Below are 17,547 nucleotides of genomic sequence, written 5' to 3'. Positions count from 1 at the left end.
AAACTGTATGTGTTGGCAGGCTGGAGAGGGGGTGTAATAGATTTCATGGATTTGTGTTCATGTTAGTCGAACGTGCCGTTTTTTTTCTTTGCCAGAATCTGATTGATGCCGACACGTGGAGGGCTGCCATCTCCAGCATTAAACCAAACAAGCTCAATTTTCGGGGGGGGGATATGGCACCAATTTTATGTTTGAAGAGCTTTCAGCATAGTTTTTGATCTGCTCTCACAAATTCAAAAACACAGTAGTCCCACGGGGCGTTTAAGCTCACGCTTTCATGCTTTACTTTTCCAAATTTCCATTGGTGTCCAGACACATCGGAACCGAAAGTCACCGCAGAGCAACCGTTAGGAACCACGACAGCCGTTGAACCTTTGGCATAAATCTTTGTTCGAGTGTTTGTCACTTGATTCTCGTTACCTTCATGGCTTAATGCACTGCTTAATCTCACAGAGAGTCACCAATATTAAGCCACACCCTGGCCTTGTCGCCTTGAACTCTCTCCTTGAAGCGCGATCGTTATTCTTCAAGGAAAGTAGCGACGGTGCAAGAGACCAGATCAGACCAAACAAAATCCTCTCTTTGAATTGTGCGCTTTTGCTTACCCAAAGAACATTCGTGTTCCGTTGTCAACACTGCTTGATATTGGAAGTGCTGAGTGAGCGCTGCACTTTAACTCGGGGAAGTCAGTCAGCAGGGTGCTCAGCTGCTATTACGCTCTGTGCAGGCAGACATATTTAGTGATACTGAGGCATCCTATCCACACTGCGTCGCTCTAGCTTGTTGCACCACCATATGATTACAGCATTCCAAAAAATAGAACGGCTATATAACTCAAATAAAACGGTCAGAAGAATTGCCTCTAGCCATTTTTGTATATGATTTCTGGAAAGTGTCATAAAATCACTTTAATACGTTTGTTGCAGGTAACAGTAAATTGCCCCTCTCAAATACTGTACGGTTTGACCCCTCAGGTTATATCCTGTTCATGTTTGTCGAAGATGAAAGAGAATATTCTCCCATTGAAAGAGTTGCTTGTTTTTTATTCTCCCGACTGGCATCAGCAAGAGTTTCAGGTTACAGAGTCACTCGGTTGGTGGTCGTTTGCTGATCTGATTGGTCAAAGTTCCCCCGTCATAGACAGCTATAGACAAAAGTTTGGTCCCTCTCCTATTCCAAACACATTCCCTGAATCTCTTCTCAGATACTTCTTTGAAACAAAAAAGTGCTTCAGGTTGGAGAGAATATGAAGTAATTCCAGGAGCAATACTACACAGCTTGAAATGCTGCTATATGGCAGAAGATCGCCCGGCATCCAGCATGCCTGCGCACTATTGTTGCTATTTGCGTCGCGCACGCTGATGTGGTACCATGACAAATGCAGTAAAGTCAGTTACTGCATGCTCATAAATAAGTCACTCTTCATGAAAAGCCTTTTTTTTTTTTTTCAAGAAAAAGAGCTCCCCTTCATTCGCCAGTCCATTCGCATTGATTTACAGCGGTCATTAAAGGCAGTGTATTCAATTGTTTTATTTCGCTGACAGTCATCTGTCAGTGATGAGCGCTCTGGTTTCATGAGGCTTGGGAGGTTATTGTGGGTGGGCTTAACCCCTTTACCCCCCCCTCATGATGGATGACTCCTAAAAGCTTGAGGAACAGGTTACTTAAGCAGGTACTTATTGCCATAATTGGATTCGATTTCACCTGTGGCAGCAGGAGGGGAAATGTCAGCGTCTTGGTGCTTCTGTTAAGAGGAGAGGGAGAGATCATTCAGAACTGGCCTCAACCCACACAGGAAATGGACTGATTGGGATTGATAGCAATTACAGCTGTTCATCCTTCATGTAGGGTTTGGATGAAACTACTTGACTGACTGGAAGTCATACGTCGACAATTTGCTTTGAATGAGCGAATTGGTGACTCGAGTCGAGTGAAGTGTTTCTGTTTCTGTTAGCCTTTAGTTAGACTTGTCCTTTGCTTTGTTGTTTGCACGATTGTAATTATTCAGTAAAAGCTATCTGAGTGCTCATTCGACTGCCTCGACATTGGGTCTAAAGTTATAGAGTGTAACAATATCAAAAGAGATTTTTATCATCAAAATCTATGTTTCAGTCAGAATCTGATTGCTTTGCTAAGTTAATTGAGTTTTTTATTAAAATGACCCATTTATGTCTAAAGCATAAATGAGAGTCCCTCTGCACGAAATGGTGGTCACATGACAGCCATAATTAGCAGATAGAAGAATACTGTTCAAAGGATGCAGCGGAGAAAAAGATTGTAGAGGAAGGGGTTGTTTTGGAGGGTCATACTTATTACATTATGCAAGCACAGGTAAAGGCACATAAACCAACCAAAGAAGCACAGAAAAACAGAAATAAACGTTAGTAGGCGTTAGTTTTTCTTCGCAACTGGCACTCTAACCTACTGACTTGGATGTTATTTGTTGCCAGATATATTAACCCGTGGATGAAATTTTACATGGTTGCTTTCTCGGGATTGACCACTAGGTGTCGGTAGTTGTTGCACATTTTTTCTTCCATGAATAGTCGTGGTTTGCCACATCCCTTACGACTACATTTTGGGTGGTGTTTTTTCCCTTTTTTTTTTTTCAATTAGTTTTAGGAATCAAGCTTCGTTATAGATTATACTGGATGACATCTGTATTATTTAGAATGGTGTTATCACTGTCATGCTAAGATTATATTAAACACTACTCAAAATGCACACGTATAGTTATATATATATATATATTAAAAAAAACGTATGCTTCCCCCTTTGTATTTAAATAGATACAGTTGGGCATATCACTTGGATTCCCTTAGAGGTAATAGGCACAAGAGAGCAATTTTTTAGTTATCAAATCTACTTTGACTGGTGCCTTTTCTTGCTCTGTCAAAGAAAAGCCTGTGATAAGAGAGAGCAAGAGGCTCGTGGGTTTGAACACAAGAACTCGTGTTTGCAAGCAGCTTTGATGGCTGCCCCTTTGAGGATAGAGTCATGAATTTATGACTCACTGTGGTATGAAATATTTACAGTAGGAATCAGTTCGACTTCATACGAGATGCCCTTTTTATTTGCACTGGTGTGTTTTCGGTTACGGAGGGAGTCCGTTTAACAGGAAGCTTTACTCGTAGAATTAAAATGTACGCCGCAGGACAGACGGGTAGTTTGGTTCTGCTGTGTCTCGCATTAACCTTTTGGATCCACCTCACCGGTCCGCCATCATATAAACTGGAGATTATTTTTCAAGCTATAAAAGGAGAGACGTTTTCTGTGTCTCCACGAGCATTTGTGTGCACGTGCATCTATAAGTGTATTTTTGTGCCTCTTTGTGTATCCGAGCACATGCCCGTGCGTGTTCGGGGGGCATGCGAGCCAAAGAAATAACTCGGTCTTCTTCCCTGAGTGATCTTTGCGCTCTCAAGGTAATGATGGGGAACCTCTCCTTGAGCAGAGAGAGCATCCTTCAGAAGATGCACAATTTTCTAGCTAAGGGGAGAATAATTTCCCGTGCTCTTCAGTTAGCTTTGAAAAGGTTGTTGTTGAGGTAGAGGACAGGAGAGAGGAAGGGTGGAAGAAAAGTGTAAAAAATAACACAGAGAGTTTAAAAAGAAAAAGGCCCTGACAGCATGCTGAAGGCTGCATGATGTAATACACAAGACCAAGGATGGACTGTGTAATGTTTACATCTATCACCTGGGCTTACTCATACAGGTATACTTTACCATTTGGGGAATGTCGAACCCTGTTTCTTAAAGAGCAAGGATTTGTGAATCATTTGAACAGTATTTTTTAAATCAGAAATAGCACAAAGATGGCATGTAAGACGCGGAAGCCGACGAGTTGAACTGTTACAGAAAAGTATGTGCTCGTTTGGAAAATTCGTACCCCAAAAAGTCAGGTCAGTGGCATGCTTACCACCATGTTGCATCACCCGTTTGAGAGCTGAGGGGAGATACTGCTGTAGTTGTTTTCCTGTTCCTGGTTTTGGACCGTAGTCGGGCCAGTTAACAACCAGAGGCTGTTGCTACCGTTTAAATATACATACACATAGATATATATATACACTACCAGTCAAAAGTTTGGACACACATTCTCATTGGACGGTTTTTCCTTATTTTCACGACTATTTACATTGTGGATTCTCACTGAAAGCATCAAAACTATGAACGAAGACATATGGAATTGTGTAGTCAACAAAAAAAGTGTGAAATAACTCCAAACGTGTCATATTTTAGATTCTTCAAGAATAGCCGCCCTTTGCTTTGATTACTGCTTTGCACACTCTTGGCATTCTCTCGATGAGCTCCATGAGGTACTTAATGGCAGGCGTCTCGTCATTTTCATCCCATTTATTCATCCGCACGTGTTTTTCTAAATGTGCATTCTTCTGCTGTTGAGCTATACATCCTGGCTGAGAAGCTCCTTGTTTTCCTGCTCTTCGCCATACTTGAATGTCGTGTCAATTCCGCCACCACCGCACCAACAGCACAAACGCCAGCCATATGTGGGGTATGACCCAGGCAGGTGACTGCTGCACCGCAAATTGATTGGTCGAGGCCTGTCGCCAGGCAGTGACTCTTCATCACTGAGTGTTTTGGGCATTGAGATAATGGCCCCCATTAATCTACAGCCACACTCAGGGCTGTTCCACTTGCCCTGCCACACACACAGCGGCATACACTCACTTAACACACACACATGATGCAGAGCGTTCAGAGGTCTCTTTAGGTGTGCGGGAATAGCCCTCTAAATTTATTGCTCTCGAACTCTCCTTTATTTTTTGCCCTCCTTTACTTGTCTTATCTCTTTGGTTGTTTTTTCATTGTGTGTACTAACTTGATTATTTCCCCCTTTTTTCTTTCCCGTCTTTTTTCTGCTCTTTCCCTTTGCCTTCCCTATCCATCCTCTCCTCTTTTCTTCTTCCACAGCTGTCGTTTCTTTTTCCCGTTTGTCAATCATTTCAGTTCCCCTTTCTTTCCTTTGAATTTCCCTTTCTGTTCATTTTGCTTTCTCCATTTTCCTTCTTTTCTGCTCCTCCCTGCCTGCCTTTTTTCTTTCTCTTCTTCTTCTGTTTACTTTTAAACACCCACACCCCCTTCCCTTGGACATATATGTCCATTTTTTCATCACCATGGTGGTCGAGTGCTATGTTTTCAGAGGTCAAAGGTTTTCCCTCCACATCATCTTCTTCATTTCCCAAAACAGGCCACACATCCTTAGATGACCCTGTGTGTGTGCGCGTGTTGGCATAGTTAGCAAAATCTCTGAAGTAATTTCTCAGTGCATGAAAATGACCTCCTTCTTGCCTTCTCTGTCTCTTCTATGCATCTCCCTCTTGTCTCCGTCTTCTCTTTGTCATTCACTAACTGAGCCTCTCTCCCTCTCTCTTTCATTAGCTTTTGGATTATTAATGGAATAATTAGGATTGGGATGTATTTTAATGAACAAATCAATCACTGAATTAAATATGGGATTGGAGCTGAGTGTATGTGGAGCTGCAGAAGTCTTTTAATTCGGCTCTCCTCTCTTTCTCTCCCTTTGTTTCTCCCATTTGCGGTCTCTCTCCTACTCCTCGGGCTCACTATAATGATGGTAGAATAGATTCAGCGAGTAGCCACACTGTCGCTGAAATGATTGGCTTTGGCACTCAGGCTCCTGCTGGACAAGGCTTTTGATTATTTTTTTGGGGGGGTGAGGATGGAGTTGTGACTGGTGTTTGTATCTAGGCCATATTCAGGCCTTCAGTTGGTTAAGCAGTGAGGGAGTGGAACAGATTGTGTAAACACACACACAATGGCAAACGTGTGGGCTGACATTAGCTGCAGGAAAACCCTCAAGTTAGATTTGTGTCCTGCTGTCTTGGCGGCTCTGAATCCTAATGTTGACGCCGAGTACTGACCTTAGAGGATATCTACAAGGCGATCCTGCTACTAGTGTACAGCATTGTGGTCGAATATGTATAAAACCAGGTGTACACAGACATTTACGCAAAGACAATGGGGTATTTCTTTTTTTTCTTTTTCTTTTTTGGCGAAATAAGCAGACAGCCTCTGCAACCACTTAGTCAGGGGAAAAGAAAATGTTTCGTTTTTACCTCTTGATCTTTGGCTCCGTGTGTGCATTCACTTGCATTAATTGTTCTTGTGTGGACTTCCATATCAGAGCGCGCGTGTGTGTATATGTGTGGATTTGCATCATCACCCCCCCCCCCGCTCGAGATGCCACCCGATGGCAGGGGATCTAATCTGGTCAAGCTTAGTGTGGAGCCCTCTGTGTCATTCACTTCCCTCTCTGTGCTGAGCAAACACATCTCGCCTGTACTCATTAGCTAGGCCTTAACACACCTCCTTCCCACAGCGCACATCCTTCGTCTCCCCCTCCCTGACTCGAAGAAGGAATCTTTGCTTTGAATGAAATCATCTTTCCTGTGTGATCTTGTGTCCATCACAGTATCACACCTCAAGGACAGGAACGTCTCAGTGGACTCAATATGATGGCCTGGACACATGTATGCTGGAAAAAGTTATTCTTACTTTTTTCTTGTTTTGATTGTTTTTCCCTCTGCCTGTATAAGCCTGTTTCTGGAAACAGCTAAAGTCATTTTTTTCATCAACGACATTACCTCAAAACTTTCTTTGTTCCTTGTCCGAGCAGTTTAAAGTGATCGAGTCTTTGAAGTGAGAAAATACAGATAGAAACACACACACACACACACACACACACACACGTGAAGTTCTCTTTTCACACATGAGATATGTAGCGTTAATGGCTTCATCAGTCTGTTAAAGCGACTGCGTTCAGTCACTTTCACATCACTTTTCCATTAATGTTCTTCGCCCGTCATTCAGATGTGCCTATGAAAGTGACGGAGAGAGCCACGGTGCTTGTGCAGTACATTTCAATCTGCATGTGGTTGGACAGTCCACAAAGTGAAGTATGATTCAACCCAATTCCACAATGGTTGGTTGGGCCATCGTATGAAGTGCGAAATGTAAATTAGAACCAAATGTGTGACAAAATGTGACTATTCAATCAAAGATATTGGCTCATCTCGAATTCGATGGCAGCAACACATCTCAAAGTTTGAATCGGGCAGCAAAAGGCTTGAAAGATAAGTATTAAAAAGAAACAGCTGGAGGAACATGCTGCGACTAATTAGCTTAATTGGCAACACGTCAGTAACATGACTATGAATACAGTAGCAGAAAAGTGTAACCACTTTATTTCACGTAGATTTAAAAAAGTGATCCTTTACTTCACCCAAGAAAATTGATACATGGTCAGACAGAGAGCAGAAGCTTCGGCTACAGCTCAAACCATTATCTCTGGTTTATTTAGCTCAGACATAGATTGCTAATGGTGGATTGAGCTTTTTTTTTTCCACGACGGATTCCATCAGGTTGGTATCTGGCAGGTTTGGAGCCCGAATGAACACTTCTGACTTTGTTGTGTTCATGTGTTTTTACATGGACACCGATTTCCTGCTGGCGGTGGCTTTTACTGTAATGGAGTGATGTTACTATGTGGGGGGTCTGACTGGTCTGCCGAAATGTTAAGGTTGGTGGCGAGTGCCAAAGAAACATCCGTGTAAATGTCAGGATGTAGGTTTTCCCAGCAGAGCATTGCAACAAGCTGAGCAGTGTTACCTGTCACTGGTTTAATGTTATGGCTAATCAGCGCATGTGCAACTGTATTTCGGTCCATAACCGCAAACCTTTCCTGAACCAAACCAAGTAGTTCTTTTTCCAAAACCTAACCAAGCAGTTCATCGCATTGTTTTGATCTAAGCAAACAGTTTTGATGCCTAAACATAGTCAATAAGCAAAACCAAAATCAAGCTTCAAGTGAAAACACGGAAGTAAAAAAAGAACAAACAATAACCCTCAATTGGCTTTGAACTTTCATGATGCAAAGTCTTGTGGCACACCACCGCTTCCCCTCCAACCTCTTTGACCTTGCCATTCATTAATGTAATTCTACAGACTGATATTGTGTCAAGGCTTCCAGTATTTGACATGCTTTACAGTTTAAAAGGAAGCAGTCATGATTATAATTGATTTTATATAAGATATGGTGTGAATTCTTCATCATATTCTTGAAAATGATGCTCTGCGATACTGTCTCGCATCCTGTTCCAACAACAAGCACTGAGATGCCAGGTTTCCGTGCTTGCAGCCATCCGGTCGCTGTGAGTAAAAGGTGCGACAGGCGGATGCAATTAACTATGCAGCAATGAAAACAGTCCGCTGCGGACTGAAAGGCAATTATCAGTATAAGCTGAAGAGTAACATGCTTCTTGTCGTTTAAATTCCTGTTAGCAGTTGATGAGCTGCCGTGATGCAGCCTGGAGGTGAGGCGTGTTTTTCACTTCGGCATGTTTTACCGACTCGCCAAACATGTGTAGGAGACAGAACGAGCCTCATGTAAGTCAGAGAGGATCAGATTTATTCTATCAATATGGAGATTTATGAAAGCTGCCGTGCATTCACTTTATTGTCTGGTATTGTGATTTTTCTGCCATTCAGGTTGTCAACAGATCCTTTTTTGAGGATCATGAAACAGGATTTAAGTCGACTGGATGCTTTGTCTTAATGTGGAAATATGACAATGAACTTTAAGATCCTTCAACTTTCTTCTTTTTTTTTTTGTAAGGAGTTGGATGTTGTTTCCTTGTCACAAATAAACGGGCAGAAAAAGACTTTCAGAATTCCGGCAAGGATGATTGATGTGTTCAGAGCTCAAAACATTCAGTCTTTTTTATTCCAGCTTGTATTTTCCACTAAAACACATTATATACAGTAGTTATAGGGAATTCATGACTGTCAGCAGGCTATATGGTAGTGATCCATGTTCGCCACTTCATTTCCCCGGGGCTTCATTAATAATGCAGCTCCACAATTCGTTGCATCTCAGAGCTTCATGCCGTGATTACCAAACAACCCATAAAACTACTTTACATGATAAAAAAAACTAAACAAAACTAAACTAATGCGCACCCTGAGCAGTTTTCCTCTTCCTCCGACGGAAGCACATTTCTTAACATTTTTCCACACATATACAGACGAGCCCCCAGCAGAAGGCACATGTCCCTGCTGATGCAACAAAATAAGGACGCTGGGTGGAGGAAGACGAGGAGGAAGAGTTTGAGGGGCGGGCGGTGGGAAGATAAGCCCCGCGGGTCTATCTAATTATCTGTGTGGATCAGCAGTGCTCAAGGATGCATAAGGGGAGGGATTTGACTGCTAGATCCACTGGCGAGTAAGGCCTGATTGGATTGGTCACCTCTTTCAATACACAGCCATTACTCATGATCCCTCAAACTGAGGCTCATTAGACACAGGCATATGCACACATGCAATGAATGCGGGGATCGTCCAACACCATATGGTGATGACGTGTTTTTTTCAAATCTGCTCTCTTTGTTAGGCTTTCTGGGTTTTTTTGTGCGTTATTGAGTACAAACGATGTTGTTTTAATGAAAAGGGCAAATTTCTAAGTTCCGATGTGAATCAATTTCGTGCGATCAAGTTTTCATTTCAGCCTTTCCGGATGCAATTGCGCTCCGAAATGACGCTATTTTCTGACTTGTTTGTGTGCCCGTGCATCTGTCACGATCACCCAAATAAATGAACAAACTGTGGAAGCGGAGGGATTTCAGATTTGGAACCACTGACTGGCTTTCAACTGAGAAGTCGGAGAGGAAAGGCTATTTCAGACAGATAACCAACATGCAAATGGTCACTGTGAATGAGATTCAGAGTTCCTTTGTGGAGAGATTAACAGATGCCTCCACAAATCAGGGCCCAGTGGTAAAATGGTCAGACAGAAGCTGTTCTTCTCTAAAAAAAAGACCATGATGCCCTTCCAGGGGTTTGGCACGAGAAGCTAAATCTGATCCGATAAACAAAGACGTTAGATTATAAGTACTTTGCCACAGTTCCTGACAGTGTGTGTAAAGGAGCAGCACAACATCTCTGCAGTGGAACGTGGTGACGGCAGAATTATGCAGTGGGGATGTTCTTCTGCAACAAGGACTGGGAGGCCTCCCAGGACAGCGGTGGGGGGGGGGGGGGGGGTATGTAGAAAAATAGAGAGCAAAGCAAAGAGGGACATTTCTCCAGTGTGCTTAAGATTTCAGACATAGGCAAAGGTTTTCATTTCAGCAAAAACAAGGACTTGAAGAAAGTCACCAAGAGGACACGTACCCTTTTGACCAGTTAATAGTAGTATACTGATTCCCAGAAAAAAACAATTTATTTTCCAAAGGCAGAGACTCATCACAGACCCACATAATAAATTCACGAGGTGTTTCTAAACACTTTTGTCACATTCTAGTTGGTCTGGTTGGTATCTGTAAAGCGCCTCCAGCTCTTGATGGAGGTAGCTCTTTGCTCGGGACCAGTACAATGTTGCTGTTTTTCTCACCTAGGGCCCGTGCCTCGGCGATTGAAACAGAAAAAAAATGCTTTTCAGTTCGTCTCTGGCTTCACACTAGCGCATGAAATGCTTTGGTGGGGGAAAAAAAAGCCCACGGTGTGGGTTACAAATGAATCTTACACATGCTGGAGTGACCCAGCAAAGATTTGCACCTGAACCCAAACATTAGAACATCCACATTAGAAGCCACGTTAGAATCCTTCAGCAAATGCAAAGTTTGTGGCCATGCCAACAGCGCAGAGAGTCCCTTTCCAAACCCAACGTAGCCTGTGGGCATGTTGAATCAAGAAAGAGTCTGACAGCCTCTCGCTGCGATAATTATCCGCTGCGATTAAAAATTATAACTTCTCCGTGTGTCACACTGGGAAGCAGCCAAATTACAGGCATTACAGTGCAGGTTGAGAGATGGACTGAGAGTGTAGCTTCCTGCCCAGCCCATTCAAATGAGGATCAGGTGTCCTCATTGTTTCTTTTCTTTGTTTTTTTTTTTGTTTTTTTACCACCTCCTTTTCTCTCTTCCTCTCAGTTTGCATCACCTGTCAAATACAGACATCTGAGCCGACGATGAAACCCATCATTACTGTGAGGTAGCCCGCGGGCTATCACAAACTTCACAGGATCTCATTTTAGCGCGCTTAATTGATGCTTGGAAAGGGCATCTGCCCCCATGCCTTTGCTGCAGCTACTCGTCGACTCATTACCAACAGTGTTTTCTTTTATAAAAGTTGGACTTTTACTCAAAGGATCTGAAATTAGTCCCGCTGATCAAAAAGTTTTCCCAGGTTTTTCTAATTCCACGGCAGCAGCCAAAGATTATTGACATTTGCTCATGTAAATTTGCCACCAGCGGTCTTTTATTGCCTGCGCAGTGACATTTTGGAAGGATCTTTCCATCCCACAGGGGAGTTGACATCAGGGAGACACGGCTTCGATATTTTTGACGTTTTCTTTTTTGGAGAGGCAGAATTAACACTGCAAGCAGGGAGACATCAAGCACGAACATTGTTTTTAAAAACCCACTCCCACTGAAGGGAATTTTACCCTCCCTTGCCTTCACGTGCTCTATCTCACCCTTCAAATCCCATAGGTGTGCATGAACACACACATACATGCGCGTGCGTGCGTGCACAAACACGCTCAGCTCGGGTTGATAGATAGGAACAGTTTTCCTTGCTCTGTGACTCCAGACAGCTGAATGCGTGGTAAATGGGCCTGCACCCCCGGACTGCTGTGCCACCGCCGTGCTGTCATTATATATGTCACATTATGTCACATCCACCTGAACCGTTCATTTACCATCCAAACCATCCGCTGATGCAGTTTACCGCTTATTTTGCCTGCGAAGAAAAATTCAAACCCAACACGACTTAACACATCGTCTCGAAAAGCGATTTGGAAATAAATTAGGCTCAACTTTCGGGACAATATTTCGGGAATAAAATTTGAATTTGTTATGCGCTCTTGTGGATATACTCATGATTGAAGAGTCTGGCTCATTCTCTCTCCCACGCCCAAACACACAGATGTTTTTTTCTTTGCGCACTTGCTCCGGAGACTGCCAGCTCCGCGGGAATGCCTTCCATTCTATCTCCAGCGCCGCACGCGCTGCGTGGCAGACGACCACCTGCGCCACCTGAGCAGAGCCCATTGTGCGCGTTCCTTATCGTGCCGGTCCCAGTTCTCGGTGTGTTGACAGTCGCAAAATTCCTCACATTGTCGTTGCCTCTTCTCCCGACTTGGTGGGGCGCTGGGGGTGGGGGGGTTTGGAGGTGGGTATTTGGTGCACCACATGTGGTGCTCTTATCACTCCCTTTGGAAACAGGCACCTCTCCTTTTGGTTCCTCTGTGAAACTCAGATTTTTTTCCTCTTTTTCAGCTTCTCCAGACATGAATCCCTTAATAAAGGGAGGCTCACTGATACTGTGTCTTTGTTAGTAACCTACAGGTATAGCTGTATCATTAAGACTATTTATCTACTGATAGGTCCCAGTGCTTTCTGGAAAAGTACGTTGCTTGGTAACTACAGGAAGAAACTATTTCATGGTTGTGTGTGGCTCATGTTGCTAACGTCTCAATTAACATGGCTGAAGATGTGGTGTGAAAGATTTGACCTGTTGTGGTGGAAATCTGAAACATGTTTGTGAGACCCAGAATTGTCTTTTGACAGATATGTATTGGAAGCCTTCGCAAAAGGGGCCAGACATGTACAGGAGCTCGTGTAGCCTGAATGAAATGCGGATGTGTCTGATGCCGATGAGCAGAATCAGTCGGCGTATATGAAATTTTAGAACGAAGGCGGAAGTTTTACGGCATGCAGCTGCAGAGAGGAGGATTAACCCCTTCCATTAGCTTGAGGTTGTAAACCAAATCTGTCTCCGAAAGCAAATCTAGATATCTCCCCTGTCACGCAGGAATGCGCTCACACAAACATGTAAGCCTTGTCATATAGCAAAGGCCGACTTGGCCCATATGTTCTGGTCCTGTAATAAACTATATGATTTTTGACTACGATATTTCAAACGTTATCTGAAGCTTTTAACAGAGATATCCAACCCAGTGCTGAAATGGCTATATTTGGAGTCCCAGGGGAGGGTATACCAATGACAAATAAAATTAAAAATGTGCTCGCTTTTTCAACTCTCCTTGCCCAGAGAAGAATCCTACTTGAGTGCGAATCAGCACATCCACCCAAAGCCTCAAAGCCTGGTTGAAAGACCTGATTATATTCCTTAAAGGGGAACTCCGGGGCATTTGAAGCACAATCCCATTGCTAGAGGTTGTCAAATACTGACAGTAGGACACAGACCGGTGCAAATCGGCGCTCCCTGTGCGGCGATTGCGCTGTTTGCGCAGCCTGTCATGCTAGCCAAATACGTGGTGGCCAGGGGGCAAATAATAAACCTTCCACGTAAAACAACAACTTGCACACTGCAGAAACGTCACACCACTTTATAAACCATCCGACGATAAAGTCACAAGCCTTACCATCAAAACCATATGCATGGTTCTCACATTACTGGCATGGGGACGTTACAAAACAACTTTATAAACAGCATGTCACTTACCTCTTGTCGGTATGCGCGCGCATGTGAAAGCCCAAAAGAGTCAATGGACGATACTCCCATATACAAAACAATTATATTCTCTAGAAAAACTGCGTTCAAGTTTTTAAAACATTACAACAATATTACTGGGCATGTATTGTAATGTTTTAAATACTTGAACGCAGTTTTTCTAGAGAAGATAATTGCTTTGTATATGGGATTATCGTCCATCGACTCTTTTGGGCTTTCACATGCGCGCGCATACCGACAAGAGGTAAGTGACATGCTGTTTATAAAGTTGTTTTGTAACGTCCCCATGCCAGTAATGTGAGAACCATGCATATGGTTTTGATGGTAAGGCTTGTGACTTTATTGTCGGATGGTTTATAAAGTGGTGTGACGTTTCTGCAGTGTGCAAGTTGTTGTTTTACATGGAAGGGTTAGCGCTTGCCCCTTAGCCACCACGTATTAGCCTCGCATGACAGGCTGCGCAAACAGCGCAAACAGCGCAATCGCCGCACAGGGAGTGCCGATTTGCACCGGTCTGTGTCCTACTATAAGTATTTGACAACCTCTAGCAATGAATGGGATTGCGCTTCAAATGCCCCGGAGTTCCCCTTTAAGTTAGAAAAGATCAAATGTTGCATTAGAGGATCGACCCAAAAATTCCATGAAACTTGGGCCCCACTTTTATCTTATTTTGAGAAGCTTGAAGCCCTCCCACATGATTGAAAAGTAAACAAGAATGAAGACTCAGAGACCTCAGAAGACCTGTGTAGTGACAATTAAAGAAAGCAAATAGCCTACTGCTACTGTCCTGAATATCCACTTTTTCTTTATTTTATTTTTTATTATTATTTATTTTTATTTTGTATCATTATTGTCTTTTTTATTATTTTAATCTTGTATATTTTCATGTCTAACTTTTTTCTAACTCCTCTTCCTTTTGGTTTCATCCTCTTGCATTTCATTTCATTCAAGTCATCTTTTCTCCCTGCTCGAGAGACAGGTGCTAATGGGTCGCTGACCAGCCCATCACACCCCGTCATTTAGAGGGCTTTTTAGCTTCTGGAAACAATTCAGGACCCTGCAGAGATGAAAAAGACCCTCGGTGCTGTTTTAAAAAAAAAAGTGAGTTTTATTCTGCTTGCTGGCCTGCAACCAGGTCTGAGGAGGTCTAAAAGAAGGTCCTCTCTGCTGAAAAATCGAGAGTCTGATCATGTCAGTTATGAATTAAATGATTTTCTTTCACAAAAACAAAAAACAAAAATTGCCTCATTAAAAAAGGCTCCCTGATGACCAGGTTAGGACAGCTAAGACAAGAAGTAAAATGATCCTGGATTGTAATTGAAAAAAAGCCTCCAAAACACCAAATAGGATTCTGTTTTAAAGTCACAAATGATGTTTTTCATCTTTTCAGGTGATGCATGCAACTCTGACATGTGTGACATAATTGGCCTAATTATTGTGCAGCCTCATAAGATATTGCCGTGCTGAATCGGGAAAAAAAGAGCTGTTCAAATTGGCATCCCTTTTGTTTCCTGCAGTAGATTTCACTGTTAGATTTTCTCGTGTCATCTTTAAGAAAACTGGATGCAGCAACCCTAACATCACCCGTTGCTTTGTGGACTGGTGTTTTGTAGCCTTAGGGTCAGCATTTTTGCCCTTGGAGCCAAAAGTGAACGTACTGAACACGAAGCTGGAGAGTGATACTTGAAACTTGACTGTGCAAAGATGCATTGATACAGTGTACATTGGAAAAAATCAAAGTCTTACCAGGTATATTTGTCTCATTTCTAGTCAAAATATCTCATTACACTAATGACAGACACAACTGCCTAACAAGTACTATTTCAGCCAGATACAGGGACTTGTTTGAAGACAATACATCTGGAATATCTTGTTAAGTGAAAAAGTCTTGAAAACAAATTGTTTTGAGACAGATTTCATATGAAACAAGCTTTTTTTGACATTTGAAGAGGTTTTTAAGCTAATTTCAAGATCACTTTTATCTCAAAAGTCCCAAATATCCCATCTTATTTCAAGAAATCTTGACAAGCCGATTTTCACTTGTTCCAATGGCAGATTGTTTTGCTTATTTCAAGCAAAAATGTCTTTTATTTGTTGTTTTTCTTACTTATTTTTGGAGGGGCATTTTTTCCAGTGTAATGGCTACTTACATGTGGCTTTACATGGATACATGGATATATTGTCAAATTGGCCACCAACATATGTCAGCTTGAAACAAATTCAAGTGAGTATTACCGACCAGATTGACTGAGGGGGCTCACCGTGCAATGAAAACTCAGTCGTGCAATCTCACACTCATCTGGTTGTGCCTTCCCTACGCACAAAGCAGTCCACACCAATGGTGGGACGAGTTACCAAATGCTAGAGGAGAGGCATTCCTTCCACCTTCAAGCATTGGTGACTTCAGAAAACATCTCGTTTGATTTTGCTGCACTTTCTTTGTATTTTTGCACCTGTTGTAACTGTACTTTACCCTTGGAATAGATTAATGACATTGATCATTTCTTCATTGACTTTGTGTTTTTTGCTTCACGGAAGCTTGAATGTGTCAGTTTGGAAAAAGTAGTCTCCTATATGCATATGTCATCCAAGATGAGGTAGATGCACCGTGGCAATATGCGGGAGCTCTTAAACTCTTTAAGATTTTTCAAATATGGCTGGAAAATAATCCAGTTGACCTTAAACGGGACGATTTCCTCTTTTCTGTAGGTTGGCAGATACTTTACATATTAATCAATCTAATAAAAATTCAAGCTCTTGCGACTCTCTGCTTCTTTTTTTTTCTTTGCTGGGATGTTGCACAGTTTGTATTCAATGTAATTAATCAGATGACACACATATTTGACTGCTGAACGTGGGTTATGCATGCATGTGCATACCTAAGAGGGAGATCTTGAACTACGCTCTGTCTTTGGCTTCCGAGAATTGAAATGATGGTTAATTACTTCTTCTGAAAGTTCTGTGTAATCACAAATTATCCAATCCCTATCTCCATCCTTGTGGACCTCGGTGGGGGACTCTGGGGATTGTGACACATAGGCATGGCAGGCACAATCAGGGAGACCCTCTCAATCTGAAACAGCGGCTGCCCCCACATCTTCCGCTGGGATGCTGGTGTTTACCGCCCAGGGTGGCTGAAAATTAATTGGCTCCTTGAGCTGTTGTACATTCCCTGCTGTCACCGCGATGGCCTCCCCTCATTGCCCCGTCAGTTTAAGTCGAAGTGTATTAATGGGCTGTGTGGACCATTGATTCCTAATTTCTCTCGACGTCGACATCGGGGATAAATATTGCGTGGCACGCTCGTCTTCGGGCTTATTGTAATCAGCATTGTTATTGATCGCCTGCCCGAACCCCACGCAAGTAATCTATTTTAAATACACTCTCAGCAAAGGGGGAGGGGGCGTTGGTGTTGTTATGAGCCTTGTCACAGCACATTGTTGTGTTGAATCGGTGAGGACAGCCCAAGAGTGAAGAAAAGGAATAAACAAGTAGGAAGTGTCCCAAACTGGTGGACAAAAGAGAAAGTCGTGCCACAGACTGACATATTGAAATATTAAAAAGCACGCTTTGGGAAAAATGTCTTGCTTTTTAGTATCGTGGCCTCTTGGTGGTCTCTGCCAGTGCGTGTTGTTTGTTTAGATGTGTGTGTCTATGCGTCAGTCTTCGCAAGGCCAGAGGATGATGGATGAGGGCTCAGCTAGCGGCGAGTCAGACGTTGGCGCTATCGATTTACCCTCACATTCGTCTGGGAGGAGGAGGCGGAGGAGGAGGAGGAGGAGGAGGCTCGAGCACTTCGGCGCAACCTGCTTCCACATGTGCTCCCTCATATTTACAGTATTTTCGCCCTAACTGTTTCAAATGGGCGATGATTCTCTCACTCCAGCGGAGGCGGGGGCCTTGGTTTAAATTTTTCATTGTCTGCTGAGTACAATGACTCCTTCCCTTCTCACCAAGGTGTTTTTATTGATCCTCCTGCAAAGTGGCAACCACTTGCTTAACATCCAAACTAATACACTTCACTTGGCTCAGC

At 42.9% G+C, this 17,547-nt stretch overlaps 1 protein-coding gene across 5 annotated transcripts in view; it reads left to right on the top strand.

Annotated features, from left to right (window-relative positions):
• The window catches only part of LOC142391622 (receptor tyrosine-protein kinase erbB-4-like), a 319,136-nt gene that overhangs the window by 271,921 nt on the left and 29,668 nt on the right, over positions 1-17,547 (top strand). The window lies entirely within an intron of this gene.

The sequence above is a fragment of the Odontesthes bonariensis genome, chromosome 11 (genome assembly GCF_027942865.1).
Source record: "Odontesthes bonariensis isolate fOdoBon6 chromosome 11, fOdoBon6.hap1, whole genome shotgun sequence".
Taxonomy (NCBI): domain Eukaryota; kingdom Metazoa; phylum Chordata; class Actinopteri; order Atheriniformes; family Atherinopsidae; genus Odontesthes; species Odontesthes bonariensis.
This window is presented reverse-complemented; position numbering and strand designations above follow the sequence as displayed.